The sequence below is a fragment of the Scylla paramamosain genome, chromosome 47 (genome assembly GCF_035594125.1).
Source record: "Scylla paramamosain isolate STU-SP2022 chromosome 47, ASM3559412v1, whole genome shotgun sequence".
Taxonomy (NCBI): domain Eukaryota; kingdom Metazoa; phylum Arthropoda; class Malacostraca; order Decapoda; family Portunidae; genus Scylla; species Scylla paramamosain.
The window spans coordinates 4,059,641-4,070,000 of NC_087197.1; the positions used below are offsets into that span (position 1 = coordinate 4,059,641).

Below are 10,360 nucleotides of genomic sequence, written 5' to 3' on the forward strand. Positions count from 1 at the left end.
TACGTATAGTACATGCAATATTTACTCGCTCTCTCTCTCTCTCTCTCTCTCTCTCTCTCTCTCTCTCTCTCTCTCTCTCTCTCTCTCTCTCTCTCTCTCTCTCTCTCTCTCTCTCTCTCCCTCTGTCTCTTTCTCTCTCTGTCTGTCTGTCTGTCTCTCTGTCTCCGTCTCTCTGTGTCTGTCTGTCTGTCAGTCAGTCTGTCTCGCACACACAACACAGCCTGTGATAAACAAACGCAGTCTTCCAGTAGAGTTAGGCACACCACAGTATATAATAGCAATAAGTAAGGCGGGAATCACGTCACCTAGCGCTAAGTTTATCAATACAAGTGTTCGTAACAAACTCAGAGAAAATAAATAAATATAGAAAGAAAAACTGTTTGAGTCATCCCTTCACTCCTCCTAGTCTCTCTCTCTCTCTCTCTCTCTCTACGTTCAATACTACACACAAAAAATAATAATAATAATAGTGACAAAAAGGATAAACTAAACTAATACAAAATTAACGGAGGGAAAGATAATTAAGGTGAGTTAGGTAATGGGCGTGTGAACAAGGAAAAGAAGAAATCTGTAAGCAAAAAAATTTCTATAAACCCTCTAAGACTGTTTCTTGTCCGCAATTAAGGGACGAGATTAATATTTTACTGTATTTACTACATAAAAAAAAAAAACGTACACTCACCTTACCTTCTCGCTGACCTCGCCGCCGCGCCCGCCACCTGCTGGAGAGAGAGAGAGAACCGTCAGTGGCTGTCAGGTGATGGCATGCTTGTTTTCTTTAGTCACCCAAATCATTTCCATTTTCTTTAGTGTCCAGAGAAAATGTGGATTCAATGGGTATCTGATGTAACTCTTCTGTGTTTGGTTTAGTGTTAGTAGTAGTAGTAGTAGTAGTAGTAGTAATATTGGAGGTAATAGTGGTAGTGGTGGTGGTAAGAACAGTAGCAGTAATAGTAATATACCTATAGTTGGTAAATAAATAAATAAATAGATAAATAAACGAGCAAATACAAATAAAAAAAAATATGTAAGGTTTGAGAAAAGGAATCCTTGGAGCGTTAGTCTACCCCGTTACTTTGATAAACAGATAAATAAAACTGATAGAGAATTAAACAGATAGATAGATAGATAGAGAGAGAGAGAGAGAGAGAGAGAGAGAGAGAGAGAGAGAGAGAGAGAGAGAGAGAGAGAGAGAGAGAGAGACTATAACAAAAATATTACATAACATAAATTACTTAAAAAACAAAATTATGACAAAAGAAAACGAGATCTATATTTTTTTATTATTATTATTTCCATCCTCTCTCTCTCTCTCTCTCTCTCTCTCTCTCTCTCTCTCTCTCTCTCTCTCTCTCTCTCTCTCTCTTCCGGATCATGAGGTCTATACAAGGTTAGATAGCCTGTTTATGATGGATCTGGTTAGGCCTAATGGGGTAGTAGTAGTAGTAGTAGTAGTAGTAGTAGTAGTAGTAGTAGTAGTAGTAGTAGTAGTAGTAGTAGTAGTAGTTTCATTGAAGAAGAAGAAGAAGAAGAAGAAGAAGAAGAAGAAGAAGAAGAAGAGTGTTTGTAAGATAGCTAAGTGCCACATTGCAACAGACCCGCCTACAAATCTCGATGAAAGAAAACGGAGGCTGCGGCGAGACGTGAAGGGATGACTTGTGAAAAATTTTATCCCAGGCAAACTATGACCCTAAATATTGCCTTGTTTTTCTTCCTTCTTTTCTTTGTTTATTTCCCTTTTTTCTTTGTTTTGTTCTTCATTCTTAAATTGATGCATACTCATGTAGTGTAGTAGTAGTAGTAGTAGTAGTAGTAGTAGTAGTAGTAGGAAAAGATGAAATACAGATTAATTATTAAAGTGGCAATAATAAAGACGAAAATATGAAAATAATTATAAAGAGGATGTTGACTCTCTCTCTCTCTCTCTCTCTCTCTCTCTCTCTCTCTCTCTCTCTCTCTCTCTCTCTCTCTCAAATACATACACATTAAGATATATCACACATCGCATACGCCCACATACATGAACAGGCAGAAGTTCCAACACACACACACACACACACACACACACACACACACACACACACACACACACACACACACACACACACGGGAGGCACGTAAGGAGTGTGACGTCATAATACAACGCAGGTGACGTCAGGTGAGGACAGAACAGGTGTGACGACGTGGCGGAAGTGAGGAAGATGACATACCGCTGCAGGAGGAGGAGGAGGAGGAGGAGGAGGAGGAGGGAGGGGGAGAACTCAGAACACCAGGAAGGAAGGAAAAAGAAAAAAAAAGGTAGGAGGAGCCAATCAGAAAACCTCACATGATTGGCTAAAACCCCCAATCATGACGTGGAAACTACCCCAGCCAATAAGCATCCACCCCTTACATCACATCCAAGCCAATACACGCACCCCATTGGTCCAGAAGGCTCAAACCTCCCTAGAGTGGGCGGGGCTTTATGGATAGGCCAATAGGGAGACTGTATCGTGTTTTGTCGTGGTTTGGGGGACGAGGGAGGGAAGATACGCCCCGCCCCCCGTGAGACAAGCCCCGCCCCGTGTGCCTCGCCTCAATCTTCATATTTTATTCCGAGCGGGAAGGCGCGCGGGCAAATCACGAGTGAGTTGGATTAGTACACGGCTGGTCCCGGGGCGCGTCTGTTTAATTAACTGTGAGGGAGATTAGCGGTGTGCGGCCCGGTCCTCTCCTCTCTCCTCTCCCTCTCTCTCTCTCTCTCTCTCTCTCTCTCTCTCTCCCTCTCTCTCTCCCCACTTTTTGCACCGTTCAAGCCCCCAAGGTAGGTTTTACAGGGTTCTTACGCACACACGCCTCCTTCACTACTACCACGGCTGCTACCTCCGCTAATACCCACACACCCACGCACGCACGCACTCCCGGAGCCACCATGTCCGTGTCCGCGCCCACGCCTATACCACCACGCCCTTGGCACTCCACACGACAAGGACTGGAAGAATTTATATTGCAGTGTTTTGTGTTGGAAAAAATATTGTGTTTTGTTTTTGTGTGGTTGTGGTGGTGGTGGTGGTGGTGGTGGTACGAGTGATGGTGGTTGTGGTGGTGGTGGTGGTGGTGGTAGTGGTGGTGGTGGTGGTGATTGTGACAGTGGTTTTAAAGTTATGTTGGTGATGTTTGATTAAAGTAGTAGTAGTAGTAGTAGTAGTAGTAGTAGTAGTAGTAGCAGTAGTAGTAGTAGTAGAAACACTAGTTGCAATCACAGCGAGAGGAAAGAGGCAAAACAAACACACACACACACACACACACACACACACACACACACACACACACACACACCAAAAAAATAAAACAAATATGAAAAAAAAAAGATACGAAAAAGCTAGCAATTATAATCCATCGTGTTCCTGGTGCGACATTACCTGTGCTTCACCTGGCTGTGGGCACCTACCTGTCGATTAATTACAGGTTATCTAATGCTCTGTTACACCACGGGGGGCTGACTGCAAGGTGTTAAGGTGTTGGAGGAGGGTTAAGTAGTGGCAGGATAACTGGGGCTTCGTTGCCGTTGGGTTAGGTTAGGTTAGGTTGTTAAGAAAAATAAATAAATAAATAAAAATAAAACACTTACCAGCAGCAGTAGCAGAAGAAGAGGTCAGGTAAGGTAAGGTTAGGTTAGGTTAGGTTAAGTTAGGTTAGGTTAGGTTAGGTTAGGTGAGGTTAAGTTAGGTTAGGTTAGGTTAGGTTAAGTTAGGTTAGGTTAGGTTAGGTTAGGTATGTTAGGTGAGGTCAGTGAGGTGGTTAGGTTACGTTAGGTTAGGTGACGTTAAGTTAGGGGAAATTACCTGCTGGGAATACTAATAATTGGAGTTAGGTTAGGTTATGGAGATTTACCTGGTGGGGATACGAGTCTTAATGAGTGGGGGGAATGATTCACCTGCCGTGGGAATTAACTACTTGATTTACCTAACCTGGGGGAGTTCACCTTGCTGGAATATTAATAACTGTGGAATAATTTACCTGACATGGGATTAATTACTGAGATTTACCTGGCTTAACTGTCGGGGAATGTTACCTGTCTGGAGAACCACCTGCTGGGGATTTACTAGAATAATTAATGACTGAGGAAGATTTACCTGTCATGGGGAACACCTGGGAGGGATTTACCTGGCGTGGGATTACCTGTGGGGGCGATTAAACATTGGCGAAAATCTGTTTAGGAAATTAATTATCAAGAAAAAAATACGTGTTTGGGTTACTACGTAGGGTATACCTGTGAAGATTACCTGGCGGGGAGTCTTACCTGTCGTGGTGGTTACCTGTGGAAACTAACTAGCGATGTGATTACCTAGTGCTGAGAAGACGGCAAGTTTACCTATCGGGGAAGTTACACAAAAAAAATTAATTGTCGGGAGGGTTAGGTTAGGTTAGGTTAGGTAGTTAGGTTAGGTTAGGTTAGGTTAGGTAGTTAGGTTAGGTTAGGTTAAGTTAGAGGGTTAGGTTAGGTTAGGTGAGGTTAGAGGGGCCAGATATAGACAGAAATGCAGGTAGAGATTAATTACCTGTGGAGTTACGGTGGCTCGGATTACCTGGTGGGGATTACCTGATGGGGATCATCAGGTGGGGTACTCTCTCTACGCACAAGGGAGGCAGACTGACCAAAAAGAAGTTCAGGAAAAAGAAGGGAAAATTGTGGAAAAAAAATTAAAACTGCAGACTGGGTTGGTTTTCTCGCGATCATTGCTAAGTTGAGATGTACCTGGAGAGATTCCTTTTGTTTGTTTGTTTGTTTGTTTATGCAATAGTTGTTGCTGAGGGAAAAAGAGGAAAAGAAAGGCCAAAATTACTAGTGTGTTCAAACCAGAGCATTACAATTTTTTTCCCTTTTGTTTTTTTTGTTTTTCTTTCCGCACGAGGGTGAATAGTTTCCGGCTAAGGGGAAAAAAGTGAAAAAAGAAAAAAAAAAAAACACGGCCATTTCCAAAAGAACTGTCCAGAAGAATGTAAAAGATAAAAAAAAAAAATACGATAAATGTCTTGAAAAAACAGATGACATTTTTCTGCAAGAGTGTTTGTGGACTAAAGGAGAAAAAAAGGCAAAAAATAAATAAACAAATAAACAAAATAAAAAATAAATACATCAAATCCGGCTCAAGATGGCAGTCACAAAAGAATCTCCCAAAAAAATAAACAAAATAAACTCGAGGGCAAAAGTCGGGAACCTCACTCCATTTTCTGTCACTCTAACGATGGCATTCTGAGGGGCGCTGCTCTCTCACCACGACCATTCTAAGGACACGGAGACGATCAGCCGGCTTCTCAATTTGTTTCTCCTGTTAATAATGTAGAAATTTCATTAATCTGCCACTGGAACCTTAAAAACACCCTTAAAAACCTGGTTAACTTTATATAAACCCTCTTTCGCCAGTACCATTCTCTAAGCCCAGGTTCTCAAGAGTGTTTCTCCTGTTAATAATGTAGAAATTTCATTAATCTGCCACTGGAACCTTAAAAAACACCCTTAAAAACCTGGTTAACTTTATATAAACCCTCTTTCGCCAGTACCATTCTGTAAGGCCACAAAAATGATTAGCCTGGTTCTCAAGAGTGTTTCTCCTGTTAATAATGTAGAAATCTCATTAATCTGCCACTGGAACCTTAAAAAACACCCTTAAAAACCTGGTTAACTTGATGCTTTGCTCTCACCACGACTAAATTTAAAGGACACAGAGAAGATTGGTCCGGCTTCTCAATTTGCTTCTCCTGCTAATAATGTAGAAATTTCATTAATCTGTCACTGGAACCTTAAAAACACCCTTAAAAACCTGGTTAACTTAATATAAACCCTCCACTCTTTCACCACGACCAATTGCCAAGGCCACAAATATTATTAGCCAAGCTTTCAAGAGTGCTTCTGTTACATAATATAAAAATTTCGTTAATCTGTCACTGAAATTCCTCCCCAAAAAATTAAAAACATGGATAACTTAAGACTGCTCCCTCACCACTCACTCTCTCTCTCTCTCTCTCTTACTGGAACCTCAAAAACACCCTTGAACACCCGCACATTTCCACCCAGAGTAGGAAGGTACTGGAGGTGATGCGCGGAAGAACTTCAGAAGAGGACACGTGTCTTAAGGGGATGAGAAAATATATCCTGCATGTTTTATCAGTTTAAGGGAGAGTAAAAATAAATGAATATTCGTGTCCTTTATAATCTTAAGGGAGAATGAGATAAAAGGCGCCAGTAATTCTTGTTTTTTTTTTTATGATTTTAAGGGGAGAATGAGAGAAAAACACCAATAATACTGTTTTTTTAATTTTAAGGGAGAAATATAGAGAAAAAACGCCAATAATCCTGTTTTTTTTTATTCTAAGGGAGAAATAGAGAAAAAACGAAAATAATCCTGGTTTTTTTTGTCATTTTAAGGGAGAATGAGAGAAAAATCCCCAATAATTCTCGTTTTTTATAATTGTAAGAGAGAGAGAGAGAGAGAGAGAGAGAGAGAGAGAGAGAGAGAGAGAGAGAGAGAGAGAGAGAGAGAGCATGTCCTCCTTCATTCCTGCCACGCCCAGATCATCTCTTACTCTTCTTTCGCTTCATCCATAAACTTTCTCTCTCTCTCTCTCTCTCTCTCTCTCTCTCTCTCTCTCTCTCTCTCTCTCTCTCTCTCTCTCTCTCTCTCTCTCTCTCTCTCTCTCTCACACCACCACAGCCACGCCTCCATCTTCGTCCCCTACATCATCTTGCCCACGCCACAGTCTGAGGTCCGCGTTGCCACAGGGAAGCACAACGCAGGCCTTATCAATAGAGTACAAAAATACCCTTGTTATCACTACACTGAAAAAAAAAAAATAATACCCTTGTTATCACTACACTGAAAAAAAAAAAAAACCCTTGTTATCACTACACTGAAAAAAAAAAAAATACCCTTGTTATCACTACACTGGAAAAAAAAAAAAAATACCCTTGTTATCACTACACTGAAAAAAAAAAAAATACCCTTGTTATCACTACACTGAAAAAAAAAAAATACCCTTGTTATCACTACACTGAAAAAAAAAAAAATACCCTTGTTATCACTACACTGAAAAAAATAAATAATACCCTTGTTATCACTATACTGCAAAAAAATACCCTTGTTATCACTATACTGCAAAAATACCCTTCTTTTCACTGTATTATACAAAAAACAGCCTTCTTATCAGTACACTGCAAAAAAATACCCCGTCACTGAACTACAATGTCATAATACAATTTGTTCACGTTCAGTCGTAATGATGCGCAGGAATATAAACTGTATTATAATTGGCGTCACTGCATTACAGCTAGCTATGGTAATGAGTAGGCTGATGCACTGGTGGTGTTCCCTGTAGTGAGCCACACACAGCGGCCATCAACGCGCCACACTGCAGCAAGCGTGGCCCTCACCCCACACACACACACACACACACACACACACACACACACACACACACACACACACACACCATTTAATGTCACTCCCATCCAAAAAGGTTAAGCAACACCGCCTTAAATTATCCTCTCTCTCTCTCTCTCTCTCTCTCTCTCTCTCTCTCTCTCTCTCTCTCTCTCTCTCTCTCTCTCTCTCTCTCTCTCTCTCTCTCTCTCCGAATTCCAGTCAACGAGGCTCACCTATGCCCCTGTAGGAGTCTGTGTCCCCTGCATGTACGCTGCCCTCCATCACCAGAGCAGTAAGTGTATTTCGCTCAGAGTAACCTAACCTCAGTACCCTTCCTTCATCACCACCGAAGCCAACCCCCGCCACGTAGCGCCGGGCCAGGCCTCGCACACGTTCAGGCGGCGGTGTGGCGGGGACCCGGACGTCGCCGCCACCCCACACACAGCGGCGGTGTCCAGGCGGCGGAGGGAGCCAGACAGATTTCAGGTTGATAAGAAGGCTGTTCTTGCGTGGTACAGTGAAAAGAATGGTATTTTAGAGTGGTACAGTGAAAAGAAGGGTATTTTAGCGTGGTACAGTGAAAAGAAGGGCATTTTAGCGTGGTACAGTGAAAAGAAGGGTATTTTTGGGTGGTACAGTGAAAAGAATGGCATTTTAGCGTGGTACAGTGAAAAGAAGGGCATTTTTGCGTGGTACAGTGAAAACAAGGGTATTTTTGGGTGGTACAGTGAAAAGAAGGGTATTTTATCGTGGTACAGTGAAAAGAAGGGCATTTTAGCGTGGTACAGTGAAAAGAAGGGTATTTTTGGGTGGTACAGTGAAAAGAAGGGTATTTTTGGGTGGTAAAGTGAAAAGGGTATTTTTGCGTGGTACAGTGAAAAGAAGGGCATTTTTGCGTGGTAGTGAAAAGAAAGGTATTTTAGCGTGGTACAGTGAAAAGAAGGGTATTTTAGCGTGGTACAGTGAAAAGAAGGGTATTTTAGCGTGGTACAGTGAAAAGAAGGGTATTTTTGCGTGGTACAGTGAAAAGAAGGGTATTTTAGCGTGGTACAGTGAAAAGAAGGGCATTTTTGCGTGGTACAGTGAAAAGAAGGGTATTTTAGCGTGGTACAGTGAAAAGAAGGGTATTTTTGCGTGGTACAGTGAAAAGAAGGGTATTTTAGCGTGGTACAGTGAAAAGAAGGGTATTTTAGCGTGGTACAGTGAAAAGAAGGGCATTTTAGCGTGGTACAGTGAAAAAGAAGGGTATTTTAGCGTGGCACAGTGAAAAGAAGGGTATTTTATCGTGGTACAGTGAAAAGAAGGGTATTTTAGCGTGGTACAGTGAAAAGAAGGACATTTTAGCGTGGTACAGTGAAAAGAAGGGTATTTTAGCGTGGTACAGTGAAAAGAAGGGTATTTTAGCGTGGTAGAGTGAAAAGAAGGGTATTTTTGGGTGGTACAGTGAAAAGAAGGGTATTTTAGCGTGGTACAGTGAAAAGAAGGGCATTTTAGCGTGGTACAGTGAAAAGAAGGGTATTTTAGCGTGGTACAGTGAAAAGAAGGGTATTTTAGCATGGTACAGTGAAAAGAAGGGCATTTTAGCGTGGTACAGTGAAAAGAAGGGCATTTTTGGGTGGTACAGTGAAAAGAAGGGTATTTTAGCGTGGTACAGTGAAAAGAAGGGTATTTTAGCGTGGTACAGTGAAAAGAAGGGCATTTTTGGGTGGTACACGTGAAAAGAAGGGCATTTTAGCGTGGTACAGTGAAAAGAAGGGCATTTTTGCGTGGCATTTAAAAACACTGCTCACTCACCACGACTGTTTTCCAAGGCCACAGAGATGATCAGCCGGGTTCTCAAGAGTATCTGTCCTGTTAATAACGCAGAAATCTTGTTAATCTGTCACTAGAACCGTAAATACATCCTTGAAAACCCCGTATCACTTCACCACCACCGGGTTTTCAAGACTATTTCCCCTGTTAATAACGCAATCTTATCAATCTGTCACTAGAACGGTAAAAACACCCTTAAAAACTGGCGTGGCTTCAACAACAGCCATTCAAAGGAGTGAAGGTGCGGCGGGGAGTGTTTCAGAATACTGTACACGAAACGGGGCGGTAGCGGTGCGGCGCGGACGGGACAGGTAAGGCCCACGCGGCACACCTGCGAGTCAGTGGGTGTTGCGCTTGATGTTAGCAATGTTAATGTTGAGGGAAGTGCAGTGATAAATGGGGATGCTAATGATGAACAGGGATTAATGATAGTGATGGTGGAGTGACAAGGGGGGTAGTAATGGTGAATAGTGGGTAGTAGTAATGATGTTGCAGTGAGATGATGGATTGTGATTTATCTTATTCTATTTATTGATCTTTGTCGTTAGGTGTGTACAGACTAAGGAAGATTTGGAGTTGGTGTGATAGCGAGTAATAATAATAATAATAATAATAATAATAATAATAATAATAATAATAATAATAATAATAATAATAATAATACAAGACTGAGGTTATTATTACTATTATTATTTATGGGGGAGTTCAGTATTTTGCAAAGACTAAGAAAGATTTTGAGTTCGCTTGATTCCCAGACAACAAGGGTGATGGAAGTAACAAATAACTCAATAAATGAAAACACACAAAAAAAAAAAACATAAAAAAAGAACAACAAAAACAATAAAAATAAAGAACACGTTGCCAATGAGACCGTAAAAAAAATAAATAAATAATAATAATAATAATAATAATAATAATAATAATAATAAAATAAATAAATAAATAAGAGAACAAATTTTAAGATAGATTTGCAAACACGAATTCTGGTGAGTGAGTGAGTGAGTGAGCGAGTGAGTGAGTGAGTGAGAGAGTGAGTGAGTGACGCGGGAACTTTGGTGAGTGTCCTAATTGTGACAGCGATAAGTGATGGTGACAGTGATGGTGATGGTGGTGATAGTAATGGTGATGGTGGTGATAGTGATGGT

General features: G+C 41.2%; 1 protein-coding gene across 1 annotated transcript in view; it reads left to right on the plus strand.

Annotated features, from left to right (window-relative positions):
* The first annotated feature begins 2,610 nt into the window (after positions 1-2,610).
* Positions 2,611-10,360, plus strand: part of LOC135095099 (single-minded homolog 2-like) — a 52,516-nt gene continuing 44,766 nt past the window's right edge. The window contains 1 exon segment of the mRNA XM_063995805.1: positions 2,611-2,625. The gene's annotated coding sequence lies outside the window, so the exon portion shown is untranslated.